Genomic DNA, 17427 nt, shown 5'->3' with positions numbered 1-17427 from the left:
TCTTAACGCCACACCTCTTAACGCCACGTCTCTTAAGCCACGCCTCTTAAAGCCACGCCTCTTAAGTGTCCAAACCGTCCAGGTGGAGAGGGGAGGAGTTGTTCACAGAATGGGACCCCGCCCAGAATCCAATCAGCCAATCAGAACGATTCTTGTCCACGGAGCCGTTGAATCGAGTCGGATGGACCCCCCCTCACCCGCTGGAGACTCGCCCGGCGCCGGCGTGGAACATTCCACAACAAAGGCTGAAGGACACGCCGTCATAGTCGTCTGTTACCATGGAAACAACAAACACAGAACAGGAGGCAGCGATTCATCGCGCCAACGTCTGACCCCCCCCGTTTGTGCTGCTGACCCCTGGAGGCTGGGTGAAGGTGGGACATGGAGACAGATGAATGGTCAGGCTGCAGTGGGGGGGTGATCATGATATTTACCTTCTGCTCGCTGTAATGACCCCCCCAGTTTGCTGTGATGCGTCTGTGGAAATCGATGTTCCATGAGAGCCCCCCCATCACCACTGATTATACTCACCGCCGGCCCCCCAGCCCCCGTTCAGCACATGGTCCAGTTTCTACGGCGCGTCACGATGATGCAATCAAAGCACCTGGGGGGGGGGGCACGAGATGGATTATGATGAATCAAACACTTTGGACAGACATGAGATTAAAACCCAAAGGGAGGGGTCGGGGGGGGTGGACTCCCACCGGTGGGGGGGGTATTTTTAGCTCAGGACAGAAAGGTGATGGGGGGGGCGTGTGGGGGGGTTGATCGATATGTTTGTGCAGAAGGTAGAGGACTGCAGAGACACAGAAGAAGTCATGAGTGAAGGGGTCCCTCTGGGGGGGGCAGGGGGGGGTTGCTAAGTGACAGGAAGTCTTAGTGATGGGGGGCTGGAGGACGTTTCCGTCGGCGGTCAGAGTAATCGATTACTCCTGTCAGAGTACTTCTTGTTCGCCGACTGCGTTCATTCTGCGATGACATCATCGCCGGCGGCCGCCGCTTTGATGTCATCCAGGGGGAGGAGTCTCTGTTGGTGGGCGTGGCCATTGATTCATTTTGGCAGCTAATAACAGTGGGGTCACAGGGTAACCCGGTCGATCCCCCCCTCAGGTGTCAATCACTAGAACTAACACCCACCTGCAGAGGTGGTGACCTTTGACCCCCCTTAAAGGGACAGCTCATCCAGAGATAATCCCCCCCCCACCTGCTGCTGGAAGGTCAGCTGACCTCTGTTTGTTTGTAAACGTTTGTGAGCCTTTCGGTAAACAACCTGCGGGACACCTGGAGGGGGCGGGGCTCCGGGGGGTCGTCAGGTTCAGACCCTCAGTGGATCGCAGGACGAAGCTAAGCTACGTTAGCGAGGCTGAGCTGAAGCGTTGAACCTTGAACATCAGAGGACACGTTTGTTTACAGTAAACAGGTTGTTTTGTTTACAAACACTACTGTTGAACACAACCTTTGATGTTAGCATAGAGGCTAGCACGTGACCTTGATCACTGGGGGGTTCTGGGAGAACGGCGGAGGCGGTGCCGGTCTCACACGGGTCACCTGATGGGTCACCTGACAAAGGTCAGCTGTTTTCTTAAGGCCAAAGGTCGCGCGGGGGCCTGATCCCAGCTGGTGTTTGGCGCCGTGCTGCTGCCCTTCGTGGCTTAATTGCCCCCCCAATGATTCTCCCTCGGCCCCATGTTGGGCGGGGGCGGGGCCTGCTGGAGCCGCCGCCCCTGCCCGTGTTCTAGCCCGTGTCTGTGATTGGAGGAGCAGCGTGTGGGGCGCGAGCGGCTCAGGGCTGGGGGGCGGAGCCAGCGATGATGGAAGAGTGGGCGGGGGGAGCGACCAGCGTGACTTTGGGGGACGGGGGGGCCTCTAAAGCTGTCCCGGTGGTGCTGGTCCAGAACCATTCTTCCTGCTCCAGGACGCCCCGGAGACGGGGTCGGGGGGGTCGGGGGGGTTCTACGGGCCGCTGCTCGATATTAATGGTGACTTTGGCTCAGCTCGCGCCGATTCTCAGGGTTACGGCCCCCGGGCGCCACTGAGCAGAATGCCAATGCAGCAAGAGCTCCCCCCACCTGGCCACCAGGGCACCCCCCCCCCGCCAGCCCCCGCTCAAGGTTACAGCCCTGCAGCCTGGCGGCAATGAAGCCATCAGGCTGTGGTTAAATGACGCCCCAGACACCCCCCCAATCCGACCCCCCCTACCCCCCCGGGTCTCACTGTTCCTTTGATTAGAGGTGAGGCCGGACGGCGGCGGAGAAGGAACACATCGCCGCTGGGGGGGGGGTGAAGGACATTCTCTTGACATGGTGGTGCCCCCCTCCAACCCCCAACTCTGGTAGGTTCCTGCGATGGTTTGAGCAGTAAAAACGTTATTCTGATGGGGGGGGTTGCTATGGAAACTGCAGCAACTGTAACGCTACGATAAGCCTCAAGCCCCGCCTATCTGGCGTGGAGGAGTGGCTTCAGACCTCAATCCGGCCCCCATATCGCTGACCTGCCGCCTGGATGGGAGGGGGTCTGGACCCCCGTGGTCCCTTTGGTGGGCCGTCGTCTCCTGTGGTAGGTTCTACGTCATGACTGCGCCCGGCCTGGAGGCCGACCCAGACCTGGTTCTGGTGCTGCGCTGATCCGGGCCTGACGGTCCTGGAGGGCTAAAGAGGCTAACATTAGCGCCGCGCCTCGCCGCGACGCCGGCGTGACGGATTCCCTCGTCGAGGGTTGGCGCTGAACTACCAGAACTTTGAAGTGATGTCAGTGATGATCTCCAGTAGAACGGGAACCACAACCTCACTACGGTTGCCATAGTGACAGAACGGCAGGGTTACGGTTTCTACCTGAAGCTACAGTCGCCCAAAAGGCTGCCTAAACGGTTAGCAGCTAACTAGCACAAACACATCACCTGATTGGACGGGCCGTCTGCAGCTGGACTCTCAGGCGCCGCCAAGCGGAGTGTCCAGGGACTCTGGGGGGGTCGTGGTCTGTGCCGGACCCCCCCCCCAGCTGAAGGGAAAATGAGGTTCTGTTCTGGGAGATGAGACTTTGATTCTGTGGAATAGTTCATCGTTTCTGTTGTTGTCTGCTGGCTTGGTGTGTGTGTGTGTGTGTGTGTGTGTGTGTGTGTGTGTGTGTGTGTGTGTGTGTGTGTGTGTGTGTGTGTGTGTGTGTGTGTGTGTGTGTGTGTGTGTGTGTGTGTGTGTGTGTGTGTGCGCGCGTGCGCGTGCGCGTGCGTGTGCGTGCGACTGGAGGCGGAGCCCAGCAGGGGTCCTGCCAGCAGAACCGGGACGGATCGGTGTCGGAATAACAAGCAGCCGGTTCACACCTTAACATTCACCCCGGGTGATCCGGTGACCGGCGGACTGCTCCGTCATACGTGACGTGTGTGTTGGAGTCCATACATACACACACATGTGGTAACACACACACACACACACACACACACACACGTCTAGTATGAAATAAAAGTCACCAGAATGAAGCAGAGATAGTTGGTGTTAGAGACAAACATCACCTGCTGACCCCTCCTACCACCAGGGGGCAGTAGGTGATGAAGACGTGTTGACGAATCCGCTGCGTCGTGAGTGTGTTTCCTGTTGAGACCGGTTCCATTGCTTCGGTGTGTGTCACGTCGCCATTCCAGGTGCAGACAGCACAACAAAACGAGCCCCGCCTCCACGGCGGAAAAAGGGGTGGGGCTTCCTGTCGTGTCAAAGTCCAGGTGTGATCAGGTCAGAACTGACAGGCCGGTTGTGACGGAGCAGCTTGTGTGTGTTGATGGAATATACAGGTCGGAACCGGTCCTGGGTCAGAACCGGTCCTGGGTCAGAACCGGTCCCAGGTCAGAACCGGTCCTGGGTCAGAACCGGTCCCAGGTCAGAACCGGTTCTGGGTCAGAACTGGTCCCGGGTCAGAACCAGCTTCATGTCTTCACCTCCGTCTGATCCGTAGTTCTTCTGCGTTTCAGGTTGTAACCGGATCAGGATCAAGGCTCCTCAGGCTGGAACCCGATGCTGGTTCTGGGTCGCCTCGTTCCAGTTGTGATGTGAAGAGGTTAGTGACAACAACAGTAACAACAACAGTAACAACAACAACAACAGTGACAACAACAACATCAACAATAGCACTGTCAAGGTTACTCTACCTGTAGTTACTCTACCTGTAGTTACTCTACCTGTACTTACTCTACCTGTAGTTACTCTACCTGTACTTACTCTACCTGTACTTACTCTACCTGTAGTTACTCTACCCTTACTTACTCTAGCTGTAGTTACTCTACCTGTACTTACTCTACCTGTACTTACTCTACCTGTAGTTACTCTACCTGTACTTACTCTACCTGTACTTACTCTACCTGTACTTACTCCACCTGTACTTACTCTACCTGTAGTTACTCTACCTGTACTTACTCTACCTGTAGTTACTCTACCTGTACTTACTCTACCTGTAGTTACTCTACCTGTAGTTACTCTACCTGTAGTTACTCTACCTGTACTTATTCTACCTGTAGTTACTCTACCTGTAGTTACTCTACCTGTACTTACTCTACCTGTACTTACTCTACCTGTAGTTACTCTACCTGTAGTTACTCTACCTGTACTTACTCTACCTGTACTTACTCTACCTGTACTTACTCTACCTGTACTTACTCTACCTGTAGTTACTCTACCTGTACTTACTCTACCTGTACTTACTCTACCTGTACTTACTCTACCTGTAGTTACTCTACCTGTACTTACTCTACCTGTACTTACTCTACCTGTAGTTACTCTACCTGTACTTACTCTACCTGTAGTTACTCTACCTGTAGTTACTCTACCTGTACTTACTCTACCTGTAGTTACTCTACCTGTACTTACTCTACCTGTAGTTACTCTACCTGTACTTACTCTACCTGTAGTTACTCTACCTGTACTTACTCTACCTGTACTTACTCTACCTGTAGTTACTCTACCTGTAGTTACTCTACCTGTAGTTACTCTACCTGTAGTTACTCTACCTGTACTTACTCTACCTGTAGTTACTCTACCTGTAGTTACTCTACCTGTACTTACTCTACCTGTAGTTACTCTTCCTGTAGTTACTCTACCTGTAGTTACTCTACCTGTACTTACTCTACCTGTACTTACTCTACCTGTAGTTACTCTACCTGTACTTATTCTACCTGTAGTTACTCTACCTGTAGTTACTCTACCTGTATTTACTCTACCTGTACTTACTCTACCTGTAGTTACTCTACCTGTACTTACTCTACCTGTACTTACTCTACCTGTAGTTACTCTACCCTTACTTACTCTACCTGTAGTTACTCTACCTGTACTTACTCTACCTGTACTTACTCTACCTGTAGTTACTCTACCTGTACTTACTCTACCTGTACTTACTCTACCTGTACTTACTCCACCTGTACTTACTCTACCTGTAGTTACTCTACCTGTAGTTACTCTACCTGTACTTACTCTACCTGTAGTTACTCTACCTGTACTTACTCTACCTGTAGTTACTCTACCTGTAGTTACTCTACCTGTAGTTACTCTACCTGTAGTTACTCTACCTGTAGTTACTCTACCTGTACTTACTCTACCTGTAGTTACTCTACCTGTACTTACTCTACCTGTACTTACTCTACCTGTACTTACTCTACCTGTACTTACTCTACCTGTAGTTACTCTACCTGTAGTTACTCTACCTGTACTTACTCTACCTGTACTTACTCTACCTGTACTTACTCTACCTGTAGTTACTCTACCTGTACTTACTCTACCTGTAGTTACTCTACCTGTAGTTACTCTACCTGTACTTACTCTACCTGTACTTACTCTACCTGTAGTTACTCTACCTGTACTTACTCTACCTGTAGTTACTCTACCACCTACCAGCAGCATGCCCTACACCTGTCTTTGTTCACATGAAACTCATCAGGTTAACAAACAGAACCTTTAAATGTTCAGGTGTCCTGTTGGGACCGGTTCCCCCGTCCCATCCTGACCCTGGGCTGGGGGGGGTCCCCGCTCCGGGATGAGGGATGTCCGGTCAGCAGTGATGTCATCACGGGACACTGAGTCATTTCATTCTGTCTGCTCTTATCGGAACCCCCCGATCTTATCTGGGGGGTCTTATCTGGGGGGCCTTATCTCGGCGCCTCCTGGTGTTCGTGCTCGTAATGGAGCTGGAAGTCTTTCTGGGGGTAAACTGATGTGTGTTTGGGTCGGCCCCCCAGGGACACCACGGCTGGTGTTGATGGTTCTTCTTCCTGGGGGGGTTGGGTGTCTGTGATGCACCCGTCGGTGGCGTGATTCTCAGTGAGGCCGTCGTTGCAGCTCATTTAAATTCTTAATTGTGAGGTGCTGCTCACGTCGGGCTGGGGGGGTCGGCGGGGGGTATTTGGTGTGCAGCTCCAGGAGCTGTTTGCCCTTGGTGTTTCTTTCATCTTCACATTTAATAGCCCAGTCAAACGGCGTCGAGTAAATTTGACTGGGGTGCATCGAGTCGCTGGAGCTCCTGTGCTAATATTGACCTGGGGGGGGCAGGAAGCGTGTGGAACATGAAGAACCCTGGGAGACGGAGGCGAGGACGCAGCGTCTGATGTGTGTCCTCCGTCTTTCAAGCTTCCAAAGTCACCCCCCAGCCAAGACTTGTGTTGAGCGTTACTGTCCCTTTAATGAAAGTCAACCATAAAGAAAAGTAACAGTGGGCGGGTCCAGGCCGCAGGGAGCCGCGTCTGGCCCCGCCCACATCCAGCCTGTTCACAGGTGCAGAGACTCAGCTGTAGTTCCCCTGGGGGGCGCTCCTGAGCCAATCAGAGAGCAGCTTCCTGACTTCCTGTTTAGAATTATGTTCATTTGACTGTCAGCAGCTGTGTGTGTGTGTGTGTGTGTGTGTGTGTCTGTGTGTGTCTGTGTGTGTCTGGTGTGTGTCTGTGTGTGTGTGTGTGTGTCTGTGTGTGTGTGTGTGTCTGTGTGTGTGTCTGTGTGTGTGTGTGTGTGTCTATGTGTGTCTGTGTGTGTGTGTGCGTGTGTGTGTGTTTGTGCGTGTGTGTGTCTGTGTGTCTGTGTGTGTGTGTCTGTGTGTGTGTGTGTCTGTGTGTGTGTGTCTGTGTGTGTGTGTGTGTGTCTGTGTGTGTGTGTCTGTGTGTGCGTGCGTGTGTGTCTGTGTGTGTGTCTGTGTGTGTGTGTGTCTGTGTGTGCGTGCGTGTGTGCGTGTGTGTCTGTGTGTGTGTGTGTGTCTGTGTGTGTCTGTGTGTGTGTGTGTGCGTGTGTGTCTGTGTGTGTGTCTGTGTGTGTGTGTGTGTGTGTGTGTGTGTGTGTGTGTGTGTGTGTCTGTGTGTGTGCGTGTGTGTCTGTGTGTGTGTCTGTGTGTCTGTGTGTGTGTGTGTGTGTGTGTGTGTGTGTGTGTGTGTGTGTGTGTGTGTGTGTGTGTGTGACCTGTGTGTGTGTGTGTGTGTGTGTGTGTGTGTGTGTGTGTGTGTGTGTGTGTGTGTGTGTGTGTGTGTGTGACCTGTGTGTGTGTGTGTGTGTGTGTGTGTGTGTCTGTGTGTGTCTGTGTGTGTGTGTCTGTGTGTGTCTGTGTGTGTGTGTGTGTGTGTGTGTGTGTGTGTGTGTGTGTGCGTGCGTGTGTGTCTGTGTGTGTGTGTCTGTGTGTGTCTGTGTGTGTCTGTGTGTGTGTGTGTCTGTGTGTGTGTCTGTGTGTGTGTCTGTGTGTGTGTGTGTGTGTGTGTGTGTGTGTGTGTCTGTGTGTGTGTCTGTGTGTGTGTCTGTGTGTCTGTGTGTGTGTGTGTGTGTGTGTCTGTGTGTGTGTGTGTGTGTGTGTCTGTGTGTGTGTGTGTGTTATCTGGAGGCTTCATTCATTTCCTTGTTTATTGTTGTTTTATTGTTGTTTTCTCCTCGTCTGATTGGATCGTTTTGTCAAGGCCTCGTCTTTATGAGATAAAGTCAGAGGCGTTCAAGGTCCGCCCCCCACGCCCCCCTCCTCGCCCCCCCCCCACCACTAAGGCTTCAGATTAGCAGCAGAACGCCAGCGCTGCTGTCAGCAGCATCGTCTGTGCTGCCGTCCAATCAGAGGCCTCCTGGCGCGGCGTGAGCGTCTCCATCACCATTGGGCCGTTGTGCTGGCCCCGCCCCCAGCGCCACACGTCACCTCCCATTGGTCCGTTCAGACGTCCTCAGCAAATCACAGCTGGACGGCGTCATAACGGGGGTCGCCCTGAAGCGGCGCCGGCGGTGAAAACGGGCTCCACTCAGGACCCCGATGGGGGGCCGAGGGGAACCCGCCTCCGTTCTGGGGCGGGGGGGGGGGGTTATTTTGACTGTCACCACATCATAAATCACTGGCACCCCCCCCCCCCCCAGAAAAACGACAGGGAAGTCACCTCGACGCGGGCGCGGCCCCCCCGTGAAGGATGCTGGCTGCCGGCTCTGAACGGGGCAAGGTGGGGTCTGGGACGGGGGCCCCCGGGGGACCCGGGGGGGGGACGGCACTGCGACTCGTTCAATAAAGTTAATTAATGGAATGTTAAACAAAATGGGGGGGCGTCCCAGGTGCCCCCCCCCCCCTTAGCAGGTTTGCTGTGGCTGCAGGCAAATATCAGGAGGGCGGGGGGGGGGGGTCGTTTTGTGACCGGGTCCATTTGAGGTTCCTGACACCCCCCCCATCTGAAAACACCAAACTCCCCCCAACCCCTCCCTCTAGCAACCCCCCCCCCATTCAGAACCACGACCCCCAGATCCAGAACGACCCCCCCTCATTAAAACATCTTTCATGAATTCTGAACCAACTTTATTTAAACGTTTCCTATAAGGCGTGTAAATGCCACGGGGGGGGGGTCACGCCCTCGCCCCCCCCCCCCCGAACAAACCGTCCCACCTGTGTGGACGGCTAATCATAGCAGAGGAAACGCTGCTGATTGGTCGTCTGCTGGCCCCTGTCAGGTGGGGGCTTCCATGGCCTTTTCATGGCTCGTCCTGGGGGGGGCAGGCGGCTGCTGTAATGAGGCGTTACCTGGCACTGGGGGGCAATTAGTAATAATAAGAGCCCCCCCCCCCCCCCCCGAGAGGACTCGGCTCGTCAGGTAACTTGTGGGGGGAGGTCCCAGGAGAGGCAGGGGGAGGAGCCTCTGAACAGAACCCCCGAGCCGCCGCAAGCCCATTGGTGGAGTCACAGGGGATGGATGATGTCATGTGTCCGTAGCCCCCCCAATGTGAGGGGCTTAGAGGGGGGGCTCACTTGGCTGAGGGGGTCTGACGACGCAGCAGCTAGTAGCCCTTAGCTGTTAGATTGTGTGTGTGTGTGTGTGTATTTATCCACACACACACACACACACACACACACACACACACACACACACACACACATATAGGACCAGAGGGTCTTCTGTGTTTTCCTCCTGGGGGGGCGTAGGGGGTGAAGCAGTAACTATTAAACCTTGGAGAGGACATGTGATTTATTTTTCAGTCTCGGTGCAGATTAACCCCCCCCTCCACCACACACACACACACACACACCCACACACACACCCACACACACACACACCCACACACACACACACACACACACACACACACACACACACCCACACGCACACACAGACACACTCCCGTCTCTTTCTATATTCCTGGGGGGGACCAGACAGCCATGTAACCTGGTGGCCATGCTTTAAGCCCCGCCTCCCCTGCCCCCCCCCCCAACCCCCCCTTGCTCTGACAGGAACCTCCTCCGGGTCTCAGATAAAGAATGACTCATCACCCCCCCCCTCCCAAACACCCCCCCCACAGCGAGGCGGCGCTGAGCATCATCATCTTCCTCAGGATGAAGCCCCCGCTCGATGCCAAAGGTCAGCGTGAACACGCCCCCTCAAACGCAGCACAGCAGCAGGCTGCTGATTGGCTGCTGGCACCTGCTCAGGTGGTCCTGCTGAGCCACACCCTGTTCATGTAGCCCTCAGACGGCCCTGTGGGGGGGCCCATCATCCATCCGTCATCCATCCGTCATCCATCCATCATCCATCCATCCATCATCCATCCATCATCCATCCATCCATCATCCATCCATCATCCATCCATCCGTCATCCATCAATCATCCATTTATCATCCATCCATCATCCATCCATCCGTCATCCATTTATCATCCATCCATCCATCATCCATCCATCCATCATCCATCCATCATCCATTCATCATCCATCCGTCATCCATCCATCCATCATCCATCCATCATCCATCATCCATCCATCATCGATCCATCGTCCATCCGTCATGGATCCATCATCCAGCCATCATCCATCCATCATCCATCCATCCATCCATCCATCCATCATCCATCCATCCGTCATCCATTTATCATCCATCCATCCATCATCCATCCGTCATCCATCCATCCATCCATCCATCCATCATCCATCCATCATCCATCCGTCATCCATTCATCATCCATCCGTCATCCATCCATCATCCATCCATCATCCATCCATCCATCATCCATCCATCATCCATCCGTCATCCATTCATAATCCATCCATCATCCATCCATCATCCATCCATCCATCCATCCATCATCCATCCGTCATCCGTCATCCATTCATCATCCATCCATCATCCATCCATCATCCATCCATCCATCATCCATCCATCCATCCATCACCCATCCATCCATCATCCATCCATCATCCATCCATCATCCATCCATCATCCATCCATCATCCATCCATCATCCATCCATCATCCATCAATCATCCATCCATCATCCATCCATCATCCATCCGTCATCCATTCATCATCCATCCATCATCCATCCATCATCCATCCATCCATCCGTCATCCGTCATCCATTCATCATCCATCCATCATCCATCCATCCATCATCCATCCATCCATCCATCACCCATCCATCCATCATCCATCCATCATCCATCCATCATCCATCCATCATCCATCATCCATCCATCATCCATCCATCATCCATCCATCATCCATCAATCATCCATCCATCCATCATCCATCCATCCGTCATCCATTCATCATCCATCCATCATCCATCCATCATCAATCATCCATCCATCCATCATCCATCCATCCGTCATCCATCCATCATCCATCCATCATCCATCCATCCATCATCCATCCATCATCCATCCGTCATCCATTCATAATCCATCCATCATCCATCCATCATCCATCCATCCATCCATCCATCATCCATCCGTCATCCGTCATCCATTCATCATCCATCCATCATCCATCCATCATCCATCCATCCATCATCCATCCATCCATCCATCACCCATCCATCCATCATCCATCCATCATCCATCCATCATCCATCCATCATCCATCCATCATCCATCCATCATCCATCCATCATCCATCAATCATCCATCCATCATCCATCCATCATCCATCCGTCATCCATTCATCATCCATCCATCATCCATCCATCATCCATCCATCCATCCGTCATCCGTCATCCATTCATCATCCATCCATCATCCATCCATCCATCATCCATCCATCCATCCATCACCCATCCATCCATCATCCATCCATCATCCATCCATCATCCATCCATCATCCATCATCCATCCATCATCCATCCATCATCCATCCATCATCCATCAATCATCCATCCATCCATCATCCATCCATCCGTCATCCATTCATCATCCATCCATCATCCATCCATCATCAATCATCCATCCATCCATCATCCATCCATCCGTCATCCATTCATCATCCATCCATCATCCATCCATCATCCATCATCCATCTCTCTCCGGTAGAATTCGTTCTCGGCTCGTGAGTCGTTTCTTTAGTCTCCGGTACTCTGAAGGGGGGGGTGTGAGGGGGGCTTCCCGCCACCGTGACACCGACGCTCCCACTCCCGCACCGCCGGGCCAATCACAGGCCGCCCCCCCCCACGGCTCTCTCTCTCCTCCTCATCTTCCTCTCTGGTTTCATTCCTTCGCGTTCCTCCTCCTCTTCCTCCTCCTCCTCCTCCTCCTCCTCCTCCTCCTCCTCCTCCTCACCTCTCGCTCAGAGACGCTGAGGAAGAAACACACACCGACAGACCGGAGGAGACACGCGCACCGCCGTGAGTACGGACACACACACACACACACACACACACACACACACACACACACACACACACACACACACACACACACACACACACACACACACACACACACAGTATCTTGACTCGCGTTCCTGAGTCTTTGTCTCGTGCGAAGGTTGCGTCGGTCCGACACGTGCGGCGCGGATTTATTACACAACACGACCAAAAGTGTGTGTGTGTGTGTGTGTGTGTGTGTGTGTGTGTGTGTGTGTGTGTGTGTGTGTGTGTGTGTGTGTGTGTGTGTGTGTGTGTGTGTGTGTGTGTGTGTGTGTGTGAGACGTCTTCTCACGTGAGCGGCTTTCCTTTGATGTCGTCTATCAGCTGATTGGTAAAGGTCACGGACTGGTTTTTGCGCCTCGCGCCGCGTTTCTGTGACTGCGCATCTTGCCGCGTCGCGCGCCGCGTCGCGCGAGGTCTCCTCTGATCGCGTGTTAAACTATCAGCTGCTCTCAGCCAATAGACGCCCGCGGGCTGCAGAGGGGGCGTCCCCCCCCCCCTTATCCCGGCTATCCCGCCGCTTGTCGTCTCGCGCCTCACCGGGAGGCTGCGGTCGCGTCATCAGAGCGGGGGCGACTTCCTGTTCCCTCCTCCCGATGCCTAAGGGGGCGTTCTGTGATCGCGCGCGTGTGTGTGGGGGGGTTGGGGGGGGTTAATTGTATTTCTCCCCACTGATTGTTGTCAGTCGGGAGGTATTGTTTACCGCCTCTCATCCAGAATGTAGAGCCGGGGACCCGCCCCCTTTACCTTTTGGGACCCGCCCCCTTTACCTTTTGGGACCCGCCCCCTTTACCTTTTGGGACCCGCCCCCTTTACCTTTACCAGTAAATGTTCTGGTCTCAGGTCTGGTCTGGTGGTAGCCACCCCCCCCCCCCCCAGCGGGTTTCCGGCTGGACTTCCTGCATCACCTGATCGATGAGCTGGGCTCTGATTGGCCGCCGGCTCGGATCCAGTCTGGATCTGAATGGGACCGTTTTGTCGCTCAGGAACACGTCTAACACTCCTAGCAGCTGTGGGGGGGCCGATGTGAACTGTCCTGGGGGGGCAAGTGTTAACCGTCCTGGAGGGCCGGTGTGTGTCCTGTGGGGGGGTATTGATCACATCTGGACCTGCCATATCGATCGGGGGCCGGTAACCGGTCCTGATCATCAATACCAGATCGTCTCCCCGCTCCCTGAAGGCTCAATTACAGCCAAGTGGGGGGGTGGGGGTGGGAGGGGTGGAGCTCCTCACAAGGTCATCCTGTAGAGTCGGGGGGGGGGTCTTCCCGATTCCTGGTCGGTCCGTTTAAAGGTTCAGGCGCTGCTTCTCGAAGGTCGGTTTCCTCTGGGGGGTCTGACCCCCCCCGGTCTGGGTCTGGGGGTCAGGTGGGGGTCAGGTGGGGGGTCTGTTAAACTTGAACCTTAACGTTGTTTATTCATTCCTTTTATGGGCGTCGTTACAGCAGCTTAGGGGGGGGGCTTTAAGCACTCAGTCGCTATTTAATCAGCCCCCCCCCAGCACTAACCTTCATCACCTCTCTGAGGGTCACGTAAAGGATCATCAAATATTTATGATATTAATAACCGCCTCCAGGAGGGAAGCAGGTCATAAATAAAACTTTAAAGGGGGGGGAGGGCAAAGGACGGGAGGGGGCAGGGGGAGCGGCCTGATGGGGGGGTTGGTGTCTCAGAACCTCCGGCAGGTGGGCGGGGCTCTCAGGTATAGGTTTGGAGGGGAAGTGAGGGTGGAGACAGCAGGAAGCTGTCCAGCTAACGGCGGTTTAACGGGTGTTACCGTGGCGACGGAGGGCGGGCGTGGCGTCTCATTAACGGGAGTTACCATGGCGATGAGGGCGGGCGTGGTGTCTCATTAACGGGTGTTACCGTGGCGACGAAGGGCGGGCGTGGCGTCTCATTAACGGGTGTTACCATGGCGATGAGGGCGGGCGTGGCGTCTCATTAACGGGTGTTACCGTGGCGACGAAGGGCGGGCGTGGCGTCTCATTAACGGGTGTTACTGTGGTGAAGACGGCCCCCCTTTAAAGGCGTGGCGCCCCCCCGTGTGCGGTCACACGCCGCCGCCGCTGACATGATGGAGTTTGAAATGGAGTGCTGAAGCAGCCAATCGCGTCGCGCCGTCGAGCGACTTCTGTGACATCGTTCATCAAGACGCAGCCAAGGAGGACATGAGAGTCTACCGGCGGGGGCCTCCCATTGGCCAGCAGCTCAAACAGAGGAAGTGGATGAAGCTTCACCCCCCTCCTCCTGCTCTCCTCCTCCTCCTATCAGACGCAGCCGTCAGGCGCCCCCCCCCATCGCCCCCACCAGGAAATTAGAACGGAGAAACGTTTGACAGCACAATTTCACAAAACGCCGCCGCCATCATTTCATTTCCCTCCATTTATTTATTTCATTGTGTTCAGGAAAACAAGCGGTGGTGGGGGGGTGGCGTGCGGGGGGGCGGCGGCGGCGGCTTTCAGGTCATTTATCCATGTGGCGCTCTAATCTGGCCTCGCTAAAAGTTTAACCCCGGCTGATTGGCTGGCGCTCAGGTGGGACGTCACCAATCAGGAGGCGGAGTCGATCATTAACACAAACAGTGTGTTTACCTGCTGCTGATTGGACGGTCAGGCCTCCGGAGCCGTGACGTCAGCAGGCGGGGGCTTACCGGTCAGGTACCGACCGTTAGACGGATAGCTAGCATCACTGATGTTAGCCTAGCTTTGCCAAGGACACAGGTTGTGACTGAAGTACGAAAACACTAAGTTAAGGTTCAGCGTGACGCGTGATTGGACACAGCTGGGAGACTCTAAAGGCTCGTCCAATAGGAAGCCAGGACGGGAGCGGGTGTAAACTTTTGGGTAACGAGGCTCTGGGGTTCTGGACTTCAGAATCACACGTAGAACTTTTGCTGACATTTCACCATCATCTCCAGAGCGGGCCGGCCAATCAGAGCGAGCCTCTGAGAGGAAACGGCTTGGACGCGTTGACTTTGTGGACTTCCTCCTTCAAACCGCTGCTGGAGTCGGGGTGGCGTCTGTCCGTCGGTTTGGCGGGGCGGATCGAGTGTTTATAATTATCATCATCGCTACGGAAACGACGATAAAACTGATGAAACGTCTTAATTAATGGTCTGACATTTCCGGACGGTAAATGTCAGCTGGCGTTCCGTCCTGTTGGTCCTCCCCCCAACAAACAACCACTAACGTCTTCCTGGGCGGGGTCGGGACGCCCCCGCAAACGGTTCCGCTCATCAATATGCTAACGGAACGAGCTAAGGATCCCAGAAGGCAGATGAACAATTAACAATCACCCATCACGTCACGTGATTCGCTGCTTCTGTGTTCGCCCACCGGGAGGCGCTATCGGGTAGCGGCGGCTACTTTGCGGTCAGATGAAGAACTCCAACATGTAATACTGTGTTGGAGATCTCTGTTATCGTAAGGGCGTGTTGGAGATCTCTGTTAACGTAACGGCGTGTTGGAGATCTCTGTTAACGTAACGGCGTGTTGGAGATCTCTGTTAACGTAAGGGCGTGTTGGAGATCTCTGTTAACATAACGCCGTGTTGGAGATCTCTGTTAACGTAACGGCGTGTTGGAGATCTCTGTTAACGTAAGGGCGTGTTGGAGATCTCTGTTAACATAACGCCGTGTTGGAGATCTCTGTTAACGTAAGGGCGTGTTGGAGATCTCTGTTAACGTAACGCCGTGTTGGAGATCTCTGTTAACGTAAGGGCGTGTTGGAGATCTCTGTTAACATAACGCCGTGTTGGAGATCTCTGTTATAGTAAGGGCGTGTTGGAGATCTCTGTTAGCATAACAGAGTGTTGGAGATCTCTGTTATCGTAACGGCGTGTTGGAGATCTCTGTTATCGTAACGGCGTGTTGGAGATCTCTGTTAGCGTAACGGCGTGTTGTAGATCTCTGTTAGCGTAACGGCGTGTTGGAGATCTCTGTTAGCGTAACGCCGTGTTGGAGATCTCTGTTAGCGTAAGGGCGTGTTGGAGATCTCTGTTAACATAACGCCGTGTTGGAGATCTCTGTTAACGTAAGGGCGTGTTGGAGATCTCTGTTATCGTAAGGGCGTGTTGGAGATCTCTGTTAGCGTAACGGCGTGTTGGAGATCTCTGTTAGCGTAACGGCGTGTTGGAGATCTCTGTTAGCGTAACGGCGTGTTGGAGATCTCTGTTAGCGTAACGGCGTGTTGGAGATCTCTGTTAACGTAACGGCGTGTTGGAGATCTCTGTTAGCGTAACGGCGTGTTGGAGATCTCTGTTAACGTAACGGCGTGTTGGAGATCTCTGTTATTCTAACGGCGTGTTGGAGATCTCTGTTATCGTAACGGCGTGTTGGAGATCTCTGTTATCGTAACGGCGTGTTGGAGATCTCTGTTATTCTAACGGCGTGTTGGAGATCTCTGTTATTCTAACGGCGTGTTGGAGATCTCTGTTATCGTAACGGCGTGTTGGAGATCTCTGTTAACGTAACGGCGTGTTGGAGATCTCTGTTAACGTAACGGCGTGTTGGAGATCTCTGTTAACGTAACACCGTGTTGGAGATCTCTGTTATAGTAAGGGCGTGTTGGAGATCTCTGTTAGCATAACAGAGTGTTGGAGATCTCTGTTATCGTAACGGCGTGTTGGAGATCTCTGTTATCGTAACGGCGTGTTGTAGATCTCTGTTAGCGTAACGGCGTGTTGGAGATCTCTGTTAGCGTAACGCCGTGTTGGAGATCTCTGTTAGCGTAAGGGCGTGTTGGAGATCTCTGTTAACATAACGCCGTGTTGGAGATCTCTGTTAACGTAACGACGTGTTGGAGATCTCTGTTAACGTAAGGGCATGTTGGAGATCTCTGTTAGCGTAACGGCGTGTTGGAGATCTCTGTTATCGTAACGGCGTGTTGTAGATCTCTGTTAGCGTAACGGCGTGTTGGAGATCTCTGTTAGCGTAACGCCGTGTTGGAGATCTCTGTTAGCGTAAGGGCGTGTTGGAGATCTCTGTTAACATAACGCCGTGTTGGAGATCTCTGTTAACGTAACGACGTGTTGGAGATCTCTGTTAACGTAAGGGCGTGTTGGAGATCTCTGTTAGCGTAACGGCGTGTTGGAGATCTCTGTTATCGTAACGGCGTGTTGGAGATCTCTGTTATCGTAACGGCGTGTTGGAGATCTCTGTTATTCTAACGGCGTGTTGGAGATCTCTGTTATTCTAACGGCGTGTTGGAGATCTCTGTTATCGTAACGGCGTGTTGGAGATCTCTGTTAACGTAACGGCGTGTTGGAGATCTCTGTTATTCTAACGGCGTGTTGGAGATCTCTGTTATTCTAACGGCGTGTTGGAGATCTCTG

General features: G+C 53.6%; 1 protein-coding gene across 1 annotated transcript in view; it reads left to right on the top strand.

The window, feature by feature from the left end:
• The first annotated feature begins 12022 nt into the window (after positions 1-12022).
• The window catches only part of LOC137609981 (RNA binding protein fox-1 homolog 3-like), a 267024-nt gene continuing 261619 nt past the window's right edge, over positions 12023-17427 (top strand). Inside the window, exon 1 of the mRNA XM_068337367.1 lies at positions 12023-12073. The gene's annotated coding sequence lies outside the window, so the exon portion shown is untranslated. The remainder of the gene's footprint in view (positions 12074-17427) is intronic.

Source organism: Antennarius striatus, chromosome 16 (genome assembly GCF_040054535.1).
Source record: "Antennarius striatus isolate MH-2024 chromosome 16, ASM4005453v1, whole genome shotgun sequence".
Taxonomy (NCBI): Eukaryota; Metazoa; Chordata; class Actinopteri; order Lophiiformes; family Antennariidae; genus Antennarius; species Antennarius striatus.
This window is presented reverse-complemented; position numbering and strand designations above follow the sequence as displayed.